Source organism: Brachyistius frenatus, unplaced genomic scaffold (assembly GCF_029030835.1).
Source record: "Brachyistius frenatus isolate BFR_SWC_R1_liver_20210118 unplaced genomic scaffold, ASM2903083v1 Contig_87, whole genome shotgun sequence".
NCBI lineage: Eukaryota > Metazoa > Chordata > Actinopteri > Embiotocidae > Brachyistius > Brachyistius frenatus.
In genome coordinates this window covers 1,100,057-1,117,052 of record NW_027210686.1, presented here as the reverse complement: position 1 = coordinate 1,117,052, position 16,996 = coordinate 1,100,057, and the positions used below count along the sequence as shown (strand labels likewise).

Genomic DNA, 16,996 nt, shown 5'->3' with positions numbered 1-16,996 from the left:
TAGCTACAAAAATAAGATTCATGATGCTGCAATTAAACTAGAAAAACTAGAACAACTACAGGACCTGAGAAATCATACAACACGTACAATGTTCCTGAAACTGTTTTTTCTGTTGTATCTGTAACGGAGTCTTCTTCAGGAAACAGGGTGAACGGTGGTTTGACCCCGAGGACACGATGTTCAAGGTGGGAAAAGAACCCGCGACAGTTCTCTTATTGGATGGACTTAACCTCCAGAACAGATTTCCCCCATCTGACCTCCCCTTCCTCATCTAATCCCGTACTTATATAGAACCTGTAAAACCTTTCTCAGCCATCCAATCTAATATTTGATATTAGCAGTTTAAGTCATTGTGTCTGAAAACGTTATCGTTTTAGAGCTGAGAAATAAAACTGGATGAAACCTGAATGTGAACCCTGCTTCACTCTGCCTGCCAGTGGAAAGAGGAAGTAAGCTTGTTTTTAACCTTTGCTTGTCTCTTCTGCTCACTCTAATAATATGTTTCCCCATTTATTGGTAGAAAACCATTCAGACTGAAAACGTACTGCACCTAAACATGACGTCTCGCTGACATCGCCGATATCCGTCTGACATGGTCCTGACTGACATCGACTGACTGCTCAAAATGAACACTTTCTATTTGGATTTCTGCCCGTCTCATGTAAAATACAAAACGAAGCATTAACTTAGGGATCCATTCCAAGAAATATTAAGTATATGTTTCGTGAAAACTTCCAACCTGCACGTTAGTCTTGTGGTCAACATCAGTGAGAACAGCTGCAAACGGGAAAACAGCGTTCTCCACTGACTGAGGCAACGCAACTGTAAATAACAAAGAGGACAACCGTTGTAGCCTCACACTTCTTAGAAGACATCTAAACTTTAAATGTCTGGCAAGAAGGAGACACTGAAAGCTATAAATACGATTTCACAGAGTAAAACAGAAGCAAATATGAAGTATCGTGATAGATAGATGGAAAAAGAGAGAACGAGCCTTGAAAGCTGCTGACAATGAATGAATTGACCTGAGCAGAAAAACACTTAAAAAAGAATAAACTGTCCCAAATTGAAGGTTTTGCCAGCGTCTCCCTCTGTGTTAAAAAAAAACGTGCTTCGACGAGCATCACGTCACTTACTTTAATTCTAAGAAAAGTGAAGAGATGGAGAGTGAAAGTGCTCCAGACTCAATGAAACCAGTCCTGCCTGTGCAGCTCTGCCTGTTTCCCACCATCCCTCCCACCAGCCTTCCACTACGGAGGGTAACCCTGCATCAGGTCATGTCAGCAGCTGTGGAGAGCTCTCGGCATCAAGTGCAAGGATGTAAATAAACAGCTTAACAGTGGGAGGGAGTGACCTTTGACCTCACGAAGGAAGCGTCCCTCACCGCAGGTGTTGAGTTGTCTTCAAAGTGTTGTTTTTTTATACATGTACATAACATCCCAAATAAAAAGAGATGATTGTTTTTTTTTTCCATTAGATGTAAAAGTCTTCATGAAATAAAACTCACTCGTGCTTCAAACCATAAATTAAAATAAATAGGATTGTAACTTTAAGTCTATTTTACGCGTTACTTTTATACATCTCCATGAAATATATATGAAACAGAAAAAAATGAATATGAGGTCATTGTAACCTGGCTGATTTCTTTTTGCTGGAATAAATTTTATGCTTGAAATTCAAAACCTAAATTTACATATATTTCTTTACATTCTCAGGTTGTCATAGTTTACAGAGATTTTTTTCCCCCAAAGATTGTTCTGACGTGAAAAGACTTAAATCTGTGCAGTTAAATTAAGACTGAAGAGAAACTGCGACAAAACCAAATTAAGACTTGGTGTTAATTGTGATGTATAACCCAGCTTTTCAAATTAAAAGTTTGTGGAGGATGTTTGTCATAATTTAGAAGAATAGACAAGAGTTTAATCTGAAGGATGTAAAACAGAACCTAATATACAGCGAGCACATGTGCTACTAGAGAAACCTACAGACAGGACCAGTGGTTTCACTGACTGGGATGTTTTAAATCTATTGGGCACCTCTGAAGGGTCGACCCGGCCTGTGGAACAGCTGAGCGTTGGTCCAATGCAGCGCTGGACAGATCTGCCCCGGACAACGGGACGTAATGCTGCTTCTAAAGCAAGCACATACTTCATTAGTTTACATAAAATTATAGTTTACATAAAAAATAAAGGCAGTCCTATATTCTGAAGGCTAACATGAGCAGCTCTGTCCAACTAGCTGAGTGAGCTAGCAGGCTGCAGCCCATAAGATCTGCCAGTGATCGTCGACATTTCTGCTGACAAAGTCATTTTCCTCTGAGATCACTGACGTGTTGTAAATGTGCCTCCTCCAGGACGATAGCTGTGGGTTCGGTGAACAGTCAACTGCTGCAGTAAATAGATGAAATTGATTCTGCAAAATATTGCTGTTCTTTGATTACCTGCTGGCCTACATGCACGCTGGTACTGATATCGATGGGCCTGTTCAGACTTGCCTTTAACATGCGTCCTGGCTGATTCGATCACAAGCTACATCTGTTCACGAGGCAGAACGCATCTCTACAAACGTCTCAAGTGACCATTAAGGATCAGAATAAATACATCAGTTATACAAAACAACGAAACAAACACGAGTAGTTTTCAGGAAGAGGAGTCGAAGCGACAGGCCTTTAACAAAATAAAAGCTTCACTCTTTCTAGCCTCATTTTAATGTGCCGTTTATTTGCGTACGTTATATTTCACATTTGTAAATGTCTGAACACCCAAGTTTGTATTTCACAACCTGAACCGTCAGGTGTGACCGGATCACATCAGTTCAGGCTCAGATTACTGAATTAATCCAGCAGGCACAGAAACCAGAAACTCTGCACTGATATTGATGAAACTTTGCTCTGATAATGAGAGCATAAGTAGCATCAAGGTAATTTTGTGTCTTTATTATGCAAGCAAAAACAACTCGCAAATTTCTCACACTGCAATCTAAAATCAAGTTTGTAAGCAAAAATATATAAATTGAGAATATAATTATTTGCATTGCAAACAAATTTGCTTTTACAGTTTTGTTAGTTTTGGTCACAGAATTAAGATCTTTGCTTCCAAAGCGGTTTTTTTGTTGTTGTTGTTGCTTGCATAATAAGACACATAAATACCTTCATACTGTAACAACGAGCACCGAGTCAACCACAAGCTCAACCACAGCAGCTAAGGTGATCAGGTTGTTGGATTATTATTCACCAAAGTGAAATCAGTCGAATAGCAACGTTGCTCAAGTTGGAAAGATATGAGCAGTTTTGAACCTCCTGTCATCAAACACCAAAACGTTAAACACGAACTACGTTTCATTGGTCCGAACCGTCCTCAGAGCTGAGCGGAAAACAGGTTTCTGAGCGTGACTGGAGACTTTTAGGGACTGTCTACAAAGTGCAACACTGAAAACTACAAAAATATTCAGTGACTTCAGTCTTATTCAGTGTTGTGTTACTAAAATAGCTTCAGACATCAGGGATCGCCTGTTGTTTTTTTCCTCAGCAAAAAAATCTAACAAATTAAGCAAAAGAATATCTTTCTAAATGAAGACTTGTCATTGGCCAAAAGCCTCCAGGTTACAAACACTTTGAGCCACGTAGGTTTTGACTTGTTCTTGTGATATGAAACGGTGGTAAGCTTGGACCCGTGTGATCCTGCACGGATGCATGTCTCTTAATATTGCACACGCGGAATAAAACCGTAATTCTTTTTAAAGGCTGTTTCATTAACATTATTAAGGCGGGAACAACATTATTTTAATTGCACACAAGGAGAGGAAGCTCAAAACACACATGTGCATGCAGTATAAAAATGTATATCCACATTTATTATTCATAAACTAGTTGAACATTTTTCAGTGTGCTCCTGGATGTCTTTGCGTGCTCTTTTTATTTAGAAGCTCAACGGGCTCCTTGGAAAAAGGTTCACGGATTTCAGTCCCAGACCACCTTGTTAATGTTAATGCCAGGTGTAATTGATTTTACATTTTTCTCAAAGGTGTGAATGTGTCTGTCTTTCTGTGATGGACTGGCGACCTGTCCAGGGAAACCCCCCCCCCCCTTCCCTTCCTTCGCTGTGATAGGCTCCTCCCCCCTGTGACCCGGTTCAGGACAAAGTGGGTGTAGGTAATGGATAGATGAAACATGCTGATGTATAATCTTGTTGTCTTTAACAGCTGTAGCTCCTAACAGAAAATTGTAATCATGAGTACTCTGTGTGGCTGCTGTGTATTAGATTTCAAAGAAGAAAAGAGGCCATATTTAATGTAAACCCAAACATTCGATATTTCAGTGATATCGAAACAGACACCTTCACAGCGTGTCCTTGTTGCGTGACATTTAACTTTATACTGTGACCTTTACAGACAGAAATATGAAGACTGATTGTGTAGGTGTGAACATTTACAATCTAAATTATGAGCGCATGTGTCGTTACTTTAATTTTTTTTTTCTTCAGGTGTCAATGTGACATTGTTTCCTCAACGTCAGGTTTCCAATCAGATCGGTCAGATCCAGCGCTGGCTCCTCCCCCAGCTCGTCCAAATATGGTCACTTCCTGCTCCAAACCGCTCCAAACTAGCAAGATGGTGACGAACAGAATCTGAACTGGAGGATTCATAACATTCACAAACCAACGATGACATCACTGATGGTTGATGACATCACTGATGGTTGCCGCTTGCTGAACATTTCCAGACACATCGAACGCTACGTAGCAAAACTTCAAAGCTTAAACATTACTGACCCGAATAATTCGGCCAGGGTGCTTTTTTATTTCAACATTTCAGACCTGTTCTCTCCAGACATCTACGTCATATTCGTATACAGTGAACCCTCGTTTTTCGCGGGGGTTACGTTCCAAATAGAAACCGTGATAGGCGAAATCCGTGAAGTAGTAACCTTTATTTTACAATTGAAATAGATAGAACTGGACATTAAATATATCTACGTTACATATAGTCGTAATGTGATTTCAATGCACGATGCAAATCCGTGAAGCAGCGAGACCGTGAAAGGTGAACCGCGTTATAGTGAGGGTTCACTGTATACCTAAACATCTGAAGATCACTAGTGTTTCCACACGGAGTCGTTATCACACAGGTGTGATGACATTTTATTCACTGGTGAATTATTTCCAAAGTCTGAATGAGCCTCAGTTGAAGTGGAAATGATGGAGGTGTGTTCCCTGTAATCACAGCTGCTCCCGTCAGTCAGCTGTTCAACGAGGCAGTGATTTGATTTGGCTGATGAATGCTGGGATAGATTGACGTCATCTATCGGTTGCCGTGTGTGTCTCTACTTGCACGGCTTCGATTGAGACTAGAGATGAGTTGGAAATGGTCAAATATTAGTCATACATTGTTATTGTTTGGATTAACATTATTTTTATATCTTATTTCATGTTACAATTTTCATGAATGCTTATGTGGGAGTGAATCAATTATTGCTGCAGAAACAATCAGACAGCTGCTGCAGCATCGGTCCACTGATGGAGTGATGCGGTGCATAAAAGCTGTCCGCTGTAGTCCTGCAGAGGATCTTAACACCAGAGATGTCATGTATGTTTCAACAGAGACGTTCTGAGCATGTTAGTACACTGAATTTAACTTGTGTTACAGGAATAGTTTATTTCTTGCAGACACTTGAGAGGACGGATATCCTTCTCATGTCTCTGCTTAATATGATCCGTCAGGAAGCTCAGTTAAACATAGAGAATGGAAACAGGGGGCTACAGCCAGCTTGGCTTTGTCCACCTCGCACCACCTCTAAAGTTCATTTCTTTAATCACTACAAACAAAAAGGTAAAACCATGTGGCATTTTAGTCCATAACTACTTCCTAACTGGCACTAACTTCCTGGTTTCTCTGCTAAGTTAGCCTGCTGATGGTTGTAGCTTCATGCTGTATAAAAGCTGCTATCTTTAAATCAAGAGGAACCAGTAAGAGAGGAAATAAAATCATTTCCATAAATGTCAAGTTTAAGTGTGGAGGTAAAGTCAAGAGGTAAGTAGCTTATTTTAGGAAATAGAAAATGAAGAAGGGTCTTTACCAAATAAAAAAAGAGTCAGCCGAGTATCACTTCTGAAAACTTCATGGACAACAAACTGAATCTCAATCGATTGATCCACAGAAATATAAACATTTCACTTTGTGGTTTCAAGAGCTGCATGTTGGAACAACACTATCTCCCCTTTCTAAAATTATATTTCTGTCATCAAAAGCAATTTTGATACCATCTCCATTGTTTAGGATATAACGGTCTCACTGGTCTGAATGTGAAGATCTGCTGCTTTCTTCGTGCTCTACGACAGTAGATGAGGATTTCTGGGTTCTGGGTTGTTGCTCAGACAAAACAAGACATATGAAGACGTCAGCCGTAACAATAGGGACATTTCTTTCTTTGATATTTTACTAAAGGACTATGAGATTTATCAATATAGAAAATATTGGATAGTGGAGCCCTAATTTATATTTTTATGTGAAGATAACAAATAGTTATAGGGAAGTTTAGTCTTTTTTTACAGATGGAGGAAGTCGTACTCTGACTTTTGTTATGTGGTGGAGTATTTTTCCAGGACCCAAATGCAAGCACATAGACTCGAGGTATAGGTTCCAAAAATACTGTCTTTATTGTCCAAAAAATAAACAAACAAAAAACTACAAACCAAAAGGTGGCACCGAGCGTGTCCACTTTACGTCCAGTCGGGAGGGCAACTCAACCGACAGCTCCAGGGGGACACGGGTAACAGGACAGCCGGCAGACCAGCGGAAGGGACGGCGTCAACAATCCTCCGAGCCGGGAGGGCAACTCCACCGACTGGTGATTTTGACGGGGATATCTGCAGGAGACACAGAGGCCGGAGGAACGGGAACAGGACTGACAGAGAGCTGACGGGGAGCAGACGGAAGACGGACGGGGAGCAGACGGAAGACGGACGGGTGGCTAACAAAAATGCACCGACAACCAGAGTTGTGCAGGGGCAGGTTACATATAGTCTGGGGAGGTGATCAGGAAGATGCAGCACACCTGCAGGTGGTGATCAGGGGTGAGTGGCTGCATCTGCTGGGACTGGTGAGGGGCGTGGCCACGGGAGGTGAGGGGCGTGGCCACAGACAAAGACAGGGGACACAGGAGGAGAGGTGATCTGGGGCAAAACGGAGGACAAAACTGAACTCCTGACAGTACCCCCCCCCCCCCCTCAAAGGGAGCCTCTCGGCAACCAAAACTGGACCGGACGGGAGGAGGGACGGAGGACCACAACTAACACAAGACATGAGACAGGAAACCTAGGTGGACGGAAGAAGGCCACGGGGCAGGGAGGCCTGGGGTGACCGCTCCGGAGGACGGCCACGGGGCAGGACGGCCTGGGGTGACTGCTCTGAAGGACGGCCACGGGGCAGGACAGGTTCGGGGGATCTCTCCGGAGGACGGCCACGGGGCAGGACGGACTGGGGTGACCGCTCCGGAGGACGGCCACGGGGCAGGACGGCCTGGGGTGACTGCTCCGAAGGACGGCCACGGGGCAGGACAGGTTCGGGGGATCTCTCCGGAGGACGGCCACGGGGCAGGACGGACTGGGGTGACCGCGCCGGAGGACGGCCACGGGGCAGGTCAGGTTCAGGTGACCGCTCCGGAGGACGGCCACGGGGCAGGACGGACTGGGGTGACCGCTCCGGAGGACGGCCACGGGGCAGGACAGGTTCGGGGAATCTCTCTGGAGGACAGCCACGGGGCAGGACGGACTGGGATGACCTCTCCGGAGGACGACGACGAGGCAGGGCTTCGACCGCGATGGAGGACGGAGCCGGAGGGACAACATTCCTGGAGGACGGAGCGGCGACCGCGCCGGAGGCCGGAGCCGGAGGCACGACCTCACCGGAGGACGGGGCCGGGGGCGTGGCGCCGACCTCGCCGGAGGCCGGAGACGGAGCGACGACATCCCTGGAGGACGGAGCAGGAGGCGGGGCGGCGTCCTCGCCTGAGGCCGGAGCCGGAGGCACGACTTCGCCGGAGGACGGGGCCGGAGGCGTGGCGCCGACCTGGCCGGAGACGGAGGCACGACTTCGCCGGAGACGGAGCGGTGACTGCGCTGGAGGCCGGAGCGGGAGGCATGACCTCGCCGGAGGAACGGGAACAGGCAACTCCACCGACTGGTGATTTTGACCGGGATTTCCGCAGGAGACACAGAGGCCGGAGGAACGGGAACGGGAACAGGACTGACAGAGAGCTGACGGGGAGCAGACGGAAGACGAGCAGACGGAAGACGGACGGGGGGCTAACAAAAATGCACCGACAACCAGAGTTGTGCAGGGGCAGGTTACATATAGTCTGGGGAGGTGATCAGGAAGATGCAGCACACCTGCAGGTGGTGATCAGGGGTGAGTGGCTGCATCTGCTGGGACTGGTGAGGGGCGTGGCCACGGGAGGTGAGGGGCGTGGCCACAGACAAAGACAGGGGACACAGGAGGAGAGGTGATCGGGGGCAAAACGGAGGACAAAACTGAACTCCTGACAACTTTCTGTTTTCATCTTCATGTTTCCAGGCTGTGAAAACACTTTAATGTGTTTGTTTAGTTTTGGTTGATCCCAATTAACAACGCATTAAAATGTCAAATTATTACAACTGCTAACTGAATGTAACAATAAACAATTACACATCATTACATTCATGTACTCACTCTCACACACACACACACACACACACACACACACACACACACACACACACACACACACACACACACACACACACACACACACACACACACACACACACAGATAATGAGATCCAGCCTCTGTTGGCCTTGTGTGCCCTTTAATGCGGCAGCAGAACAACTGTGCCACTTAGAGATGTATGTGACCGACACACTTCCCCGAGACGTCTGATTGGTCGAAGTAGGTGAGCGCTCTCTGAGTACAACTGCCCCCTCCCCCTCTCCACCCCTGGTGCATCGACCGCCACAACCTGCCGATCTGATTGGGTGACTGCGGCTCTGCGCTCTGCACATCACTGCGCATCTGAGCTACAGGTGGTCGGGGGAAGGCTGTGCATTGCCATGGCAACAGGAAGCAGAAGGTGGGAACAAGTAAGGGCGTTAAGATGTGAGGAGACTATAAATGATGGACGGTAACATGTATGTGACTGAGGGAGGGGAGGGGAGGGGAGGGGAGGGGAGGGGAGGGGAGGGGAGGGGAGCCTGCTTCTCCATCATCCATCTTTGTCTCCTTCTGTTCTCCCTCCCACATCATTTTCTCTCCTCCTCCTTCTCCACCTCCCCCCTCTCCCTCATCGTTATCTCTCCATGACTCTCTGCTCATCCATTGCATGTTTTTCATCTCTTTGCCGCGTTGCTAAAATGAGAGCAGCGAGCGCCGACATCATAAACCCTCATGTTATATCAGCGAGTTTCACAGAACAGAGTTAACATGCAGGAGCAGCGCTGTGCTTCATCTCCACACATAGATCTCAACAATCGCCTCATGACATAGAGCTGATGGAGAGCCCAATATTCAGTTTCTTCCATATGATTTACAACGTAAAGGCAACAGTCCGATAACTGAGCAGTTATGAGGGTTTCACATGACAGCAGATTAAAAAGCAACATAAAGGTACACAGTATTAATGTGATTCTACTCCAACAATACAGGACGAGTATAAACCAGTGAAGAAGACTAAAGCAGAGCAGTAGTGTTCACTCCACATTTAAACTGGCCTCCCTCCCTGAACACAACCTGACTCCTCTGCTCACACTGTGCAGATCATTTAACACGAGTTCACACCGAACGTCCTGAAACCCTGGTTGGTTTTAGCTGCTGACAATTCCAATAAAGTTAATTCAAACAAATCAACGGAATCCTCTACAACTGTGAACGAAGCTCATTTTGTGAAATGTGTCTGCTATGAACAGAAAGTAAGAAGCCAAAAGGAGAACATGCAGCTGCAGGTGGCTGGAAGAGGCCGTCTCTGCATGCTGTGGCAGCAGAGTTCAGTTCATGTTCAGTCTAACATCACAGCACATCTTTATCTGGCGTTGTGACGCCCTCAAACCGCACCGACGACAGCCGATCTGGAAAATATTCAGTTTGGTTCTATAACTAATCAGGAAAACCAGTTCAGGGTCATTTGTTCAACGTCCACATGTCTTCAGGGCTTCTTTGACTAATTGAAAGTGTCCGAGAGCTACTCATGTTTAGTAACATTTAACATAGTTAACATAGCTGAGCTCCACCCAGACCAGCTGAATCAGCGTCTTTTATGTGAGCAATAAACTGATACTCAACACACGGTGTGCAAAATGTGTCTCAGTTCGATAGCAACATCCTCGATGGGCGTTTTCAGTGTTTTTCAGACTCAGTAGTAAACTAACATGTGAAGCTAATGCGCTAAAGAAAAAAAAAAACACGAGAGATATCATGTATAGAATTAAAATGAAGTCACTGAGGCATGATGGGAAACTCCAGTCTAAATGACAAGCTGACAAAGTTGCAGCAAGAACTGTGGAAGCACGATTGTTTTCAAGTCCACCCAAATAAAAAGGGCTCTGCTGTCTCATGTGATTTCATTTTCACATGACACACAGATAAAGCATGAAATCAGTCTCGGGTAGCTCAAAGAATTTGCATTTGCACGTGTTTGTTCAGAGCCGAAGAGTCGGCAGCCGTGCTGAGTTCTCCGTCAGGCTAAAGTCAACATGCACACACTGACGATGCGAACAAGCTGCAAAACGTCTAACCAGCCAACAGGCAAGTTTACTATTTACAACAGCTTCATTTTGCTTGTTAACATTTGCTAATTCATACAAATGAATTGCTGAAGGGAATTACTTTTCATTTGATGTTTGTACTGGATAAAAGGTCAGAGTTATTCAAATTCATCCTGTGGGGATCTTAAATATATTAAATTTCACTGCAAACCATCCAATCCAACAGCTGTTGAGACATCTCACTGAAATATAAAACTCATTGAACTACCAGTCACCGATGCATCATGTTCGCAAGTCTTAATGCCTCAGAGAGCAAACTGGTGGAACGACTGACAGGCTGACAGGGCGACATCACCGTCCCCACAGCCACACTGGCAATTTCACTGCTCAGAACTTAAACATTGCTTATGAAATACTGAAGCGTTCCCACATCGTTGTGGACAGGTGGAAGATGTCTTTTCCTCAAGATAAAATATTCAAGACAGGTGGATAATGTTTTCTTTTGTAATATATGTCAAGTCGACTCCAAATAACCATTCATGTGCACCAACTTAATCAAAGTTGCTTCAATCAACAGTCTTGTGTGAGGTTGGAGGTGTGAGAGACCGGAGGTGTATGAGGTTGGAGGTGTGTGAAGCTGGAGGTGTGTGAGGTTGGAGGTGTGTGAGGTTGGAGGTGTGTGAGGTTGGAGGTGAGGTTGGAGGTGTGAGAGGCTAGAGGTGAGGTTGGAGGTGTGAGAGGCTGGAGGTGTGAGAGGCTGGAGGTGAGGTTGGAGGTGTGAGAGGTTGGAGGTGTGTGAGGTTGGAGGTGAGGCTGGAGGTGAGGTTGGAGGTGTGAGAGGCTGGAGGTGAGGTTGGAGGTGTGTGAGGTTGGAGGTGTGTGAGGTTGGAGGTGAGGCTGGAGGTGAGGTTGGAGGTGTGAGAGGCTGGAGGTGAGGTTGGAGGTGTGAGAGGCTGGAGGTGTGAGAGGCTGGAGGTGAGGTTGGAGGTGTGAGGTTGGAGGTGTGTGAGGTTGGAGGTGTGTGAGGTTGGAGGTGAGGTTGGAGGTGAGGTTGGAGGTGTGAGAGGCTGGAGGTGAGGTTGGAGGTGTGAGAGGCTGGAGGTGTGAGAGGCTGGAGGTGAGGTTGGAGGTGTGAGAGGTTGGAGGTGTGTGAGGTTGGAGTTGAGGTTGGAGGTGTGAGAGGTTGCTTTTACTGGAGGAGAGTTGGATTCTGTTAATGACCTTTCCCGTCTCTCCGTCCCTCTGTCCCTGTCCCTCTGTCCCTTTGTCTCTCTGTCCCTCCGTCCCTTTGTCTCTCTGTCCCTCTGTCTCTGTCCCTCCGTCTCTCCTTAATCTCCCATCTGTCTCCTCTTGATGTCGTATAATAAGGTGAAATGTCATTTCAATGTCAGTTAGTAAAACAAACACCAAAACTAAACTCCTCCTCTTCCTGTTCTTCGAGTTAAAAGAAAGAATGAAACCAGATCTGTGGATTGGAGTCATCGATGGAGGATTTCCAGCCGGAGCTGCAGAGGAAAGAGAAACAGAAGAAAGAGGAACTCACCGTTGCATCCTTCTCCTTCCTCGCTCTGTCGTTTCTCCTCCTTTACTCGTCACACAGTCTGATCTTCTCCGTGGTTACGGTTTCTACTTTCCAGGTTTTTTAATATTCGGTGTTAAATCTGCCAGGAAGTTCTTTATTCTTTATTCTCGCCTGCAGACTATGAAAAGCCGACGAAGCTCCCAAGAGCTCCTCGTACTGCTTTCCTTCTCCGGAGGCTTCCTGAGGTAAAGAGTCACATCGAGGCAGCGGGGAACTTCTGGGTGTCTCCTGTGATCTCTGAAGACCCCGCCGGCAATTTGTGATTCACGCTGCTGCTGAGATGATGAGGTTTAGTGTGACGGGGCTTTGCTGAGGAGTAAATGACGTGAAGTTTCCCGGGCGGCGGGTCTCCTGAGTCTCTCGCTCTGCGGCTCTGGAAACCTTCCCTGGCGGCTGCTGCTGTTTTCCGGCTCTGAGGCGAACGGAAGATGTTGAAGTTGTCCAGTGTGCAGATTGGAGCACGTGTTACCTGCTGGGAGGATTAAAGCACCGGTGTAGTGAATGCAGCTGCTGAAGACTTCCCTTCTGTTTCCCAGACTGTCGGTCGAGTTGCTGTGTTTGCTGAGGTATATAGTTGCCGGCCAGGTAAACTGTAGAGAAGGGTGAGTCCGGGTCCAGGCTAGCGTGGATCAGTACAGGCAGTGAGCAGGGTCCAGCTAGGAGGTGGTCGGAGGTCCGAGGTCATTGCTAGTCGTCACGGTTGCAGTGAGGAGAGCTTGAGAGGCAATACAGGTTGTCACAGTAACAACAGCGAGAGGTCACAGCGGTGTTTCTGCTCCGTGTTCCAGTCACTGAGTTGGCTGCTTCGGTGGTGGAGGTAGGTAGTGGGAGAAAATCCCTGAGGTAAAATGGAAAAATGTTGCATGGAGACGAGAAGAAGAGGAACTGCTGAGGGATAATAAATCTCTTCTTCCTTTTCTAATTCTCTGGGAGGTAGAAAGCAGAAGTGGTTTTCTGTGACTGGATCGGAGCGAGATGCCGGGAGGTAAAACTGTGCTGTATCAATCTTTACGATATGCTTTTATCTTCTTGGGGAAAAAAATGCTGGTGGTTTGCCGGTGTCCATCAAAAAAAAAAAAAAAAAAAGATTCTCGGCTCTGCCTCTTAACAAGAGCAGGCCGGTTTCTTCAGGGACTCCACCTGTGGAAGAGAAACACAGCAGTTAGACCCCTGCAAGACCTTTCCATTTCTATTTGTATAGATAGACTGGATAGAAGCTCGAGTCAAAGACGAGGACTGGAGCGTCTTCAGTTTAGTTGCTTTAGTTGCAACACACATCCGTTATCATTGCCAACAAAAATGACCCGCATCAGCAAAGTTCTCACAAAAGAACAGACACACTGTGAGCTTCGACGGTGCTGGGAGGTAAATAAAAGATCATCATGCTGAAGATGCCAACAGATCTTACCTTAGAAATCCTCATTACCTCATGAAAATACTGAGAGGGGAGCTTCTCTCGGGACGGGGGGAGCTGGCGTCTACCATGAGCCTCCCTGAGAAATCTACTTCACATTTATTCACATAGCTAAGCTCCACCCAAACCAGTAGAATATTCTTCTTTTATGAGAACAATAACAAATTGATACCCAACACATTTTGTATTACAACAGCTTACATTCAACAGCATGTGCATGCTTTTTTTTTTTTCCTGTATGCCGGAGCATTTTCTGTATTTACAAATCCACAGATGTGCGTTAAATGCCGACTGCAGAGCACTGAGTACTGAGTCCAGATGTCAGTTGAACAGTTGTGATGTTCACCCGTTGGATTGTACAGTATATGAATGTAGAATCCATCCTCATTAAGATCCAAAATGAAAATGTTGGCTTAAAAAGAATCAATTAGTAGTTTGTAGTTGGTATCCAGGTGTTCCTGTTTTGACTCCACATTTCCATAAGTACATGCAGAGCACCGAGGTGCTTTCACAGGGAAAGGGTAATTGCTGTCTGGATCAGAAAAACACTCTTAATCATACTTAAGCACATCTGTCGAGCTGCGACGGCTCTTCAAACGGTGGCTGCACATTCACGAGTGAACGGTTTTTGTTTTTTACATCAGAGAAAAGAAAGAAACATAATTCAATGATGTTTTCATGTGAATGTTCCTCTGCTGAGGTGATCGACGCTCGCAGCAATCAAATGCACCGAGTTTGTCCTCCAATAACAAAAACTACGGGACTTGTTCAGTATGCAAAGCAGCTACTGGGTGGAAAATCTATTGTTGGCAGGGCACACAATGCACGCGCACACACACACACACACACACACACACACACACACACACACACACACACACACACACACACACACACACACACACACACACACACACACACACACACACACACACGCTCCATGTTAATCTTCCTCCATCTGTGCAAGCTGCTCCTGGATTGGGTTTCCGTCAGACTCACTTCTTGTGACTCCTTCTCATAAAAAAAACCAAACACAGCCACTTCATGCTTCAGACAAACGTCCACCGGAGTCCAGACTCGTCCTCCATTATAATTAGAATATATAATTATAGGGATAAATGTTATATAAAACCCGACAGAACTACAGAACTCTTCACGCTGCATTTAACAGGATAAACAGACACACTTACTACTAAACTCGAAGCTCTCGCTTCACACGTTCACACAAAACTCACAGATTAAATGTAACTGGAGCACCGATTCAAACAACACTCAGGAAGAGTGAACAGCAAGAAACGGGACATAAATAAATAGTAATATATAGCGTTTATTTGTGACTCCACAACAGATAATAGTCCTGAACCCTCCCACCAAAACAACAGCTTTTTCTATGTCTCTAGTCGCTGCGTGTCTTTATAGTTGCTTTGTGTCTTTGTGGTCATTTTGCATTATTTTGAGGTCATCTTATGTCTCTCTGTAGTTGCTTTGTGTTCTTTTGGTCTTTTTGCATCTCCTTGAGGTCGTCTTATGTCTCTTTGTGCTTTCTGTGTGTCTCTTTGGTTGCTATGTGTTTTTGAAGCTGCTTTGTATCCCTGTGGTGTTTTTGCATTTCCTTGAGGTGGCCTTATGTCTCTCTGTGGTGGCCATGTGTGTCTCTTTGTGTCCCGCTGTGGTAGTTTGACTGAATTTCCATCTAGAAATGTTTCCGTCCACCTCATCCGAAGCGTTAGTTCTGGGAGCCCCTGAGCCTGGACTGCTTTTTCTGACCTTCGCTTCTATTTCGTGGCAAAAACAACAACAGAAGGCCGCTCACTCCAATTCTCAATATCCATAATACGCAGGAGCCTCCCAGGCAAACAAATGAGACCTCAGCAAAGGCCCTAATTAACCAGCAGTAGGAAACACCAAATGAAAGAGACACCGATATGAATCTTACAAAGGCAGACAGAAGGAGGCATGTGAGAAGAGATATCCTCCACAATAAACATCTTTCAGTAAGAAGAAGTAAATGACTTCCCTCCCCCACCAGTTCCAGTGACAGATGTACAGTACAGGCTGCAATCAGTGGTCAACAATACTGTACATGAATCAGACAGTAAAAGAGCTGATGGCTGGTTAACTGCCAAACTGGCTGTGAAAGCAGAAAAAAAGAGCATTGGCAGCTGAAATGAAAAACTATTTGGCTGTTGAAAAGACATTATATATATATAATATGAGATGACTGTTTTTGTTGATATTGCTTTAGTTTTTTTCATGTCTTTTTAACAAAAAGCTATACAGTGAACCCTCGTTTATCGCGGGGGTTACGTTCCAAATAGAGACCGTGATAGGTGAAATCCGTGAAGTAGGAACCTTTATTTTTTTTACAATTATTATACAATGAAATACTCCATAATACATTGAAACCAAAGAACAAAACCTTTTTACAAGCCCAAGCATTTGTTTAACAAATAAAAGTACTGTATAAATGTGTTTTTTTTAACAAATAACTACTGTACTGTAAAATAATAATTTTAATCATCAATACGAACTGAAGGCTTCAAATTGCTGAGATCGGCACCGCCCCACTGCGACCCGAGTCACTGGATTAGAACGGGAGGAAATGAAAAATGATTATGAAAACAAATACAAAGTACAAAGTACAGTCGGACAAATAGTGACTCGTGTATTTCACTGCTCTTCTGACTGAGCCGCTGCATCCTGACTCCGCTCTGCAGCGGTTCTTTCTTCTAAAGCCGGCGGTGCAGGTGTGGTTTTTCGAGAGAAGAACATAGTTATCGGTAGTTGTTGTCGCTCTTTTTTCTTCTGGGCAAAAAGATTCTTATAAACCGACATGCCACCATCGATTATTTTTAATTTGGCAAGCTGTTTTACGTACGTGTACATATTAAACCGCAACGTTATTGACAAACAGGTAGAGAAGAAGCGGAGAGACTGTTCAGCCAATCAGAATGCAGAACACAATGCACGATGCAAATCCGTGAAGTAGCGAGACCGCGAAAAGTGAACCGCGTTATAGCGAGGGTTCACTGTATACAAAATAACTGCAGCCAACATGCTGAGAAAATACAGTTAGATATTGAAGAGAAAGTTCAAGCATGTCTGCAGTAATGTAAAACTATTTACTGTAACTACATTCTCATATTCAGGTTTATTTTACCTTCTGTGACCTTTGACCTCAGAGATGAGGTCAAAGGGAAGTTATTCTCCGAGCCTCAACAGACTGCCAGGATGCTATATTTACATGTAGAGCAGCGAGGCTGACACACTGA

General features: G+C 45.2%; 1 protein-coding gene and 1 long non-coding RNA gene across 4 annotated transcripts in view; one reads left to right on the top strand and one right to left on the bottom strand.

The window, feature by feature from the left end:
* LOC138627504 (thyroid hormone receptor alpha) overlaps positions 1–16,996 on the bottom strand; it is a 92,548-nt gene that overhangs the window by 41,696 nt on the left and 33,856 nt on the right. For 2 of the 3 annotated variants that reach the window (XR_011311392.1, XM_069709887.1), the window contains exon 3: positions 12,272–13,450. The exons of the other annotated variant lie outside the window; for it this stretch is intronic. The gene's annotated coding sequence lies outside the window, so the exon portion shown is untranslated. The remainder of the gene's footprint in view (positions 1–12,271; positions 13,451–16,996) is intronic. 3 annotated transcript variants of the gene reach the window in all.
* Positions 11,351–11,616, top strand: LOC138627508 (uncharacterized). The gene is made up of 3 exons (XR_011311393.1): positions 11,351–11,419; positions 11,460–11,535; positions 11,588–11,616. It is a non-coding gene; the product is annotated as an uncharacterized lncRNA (long non-coding RNA).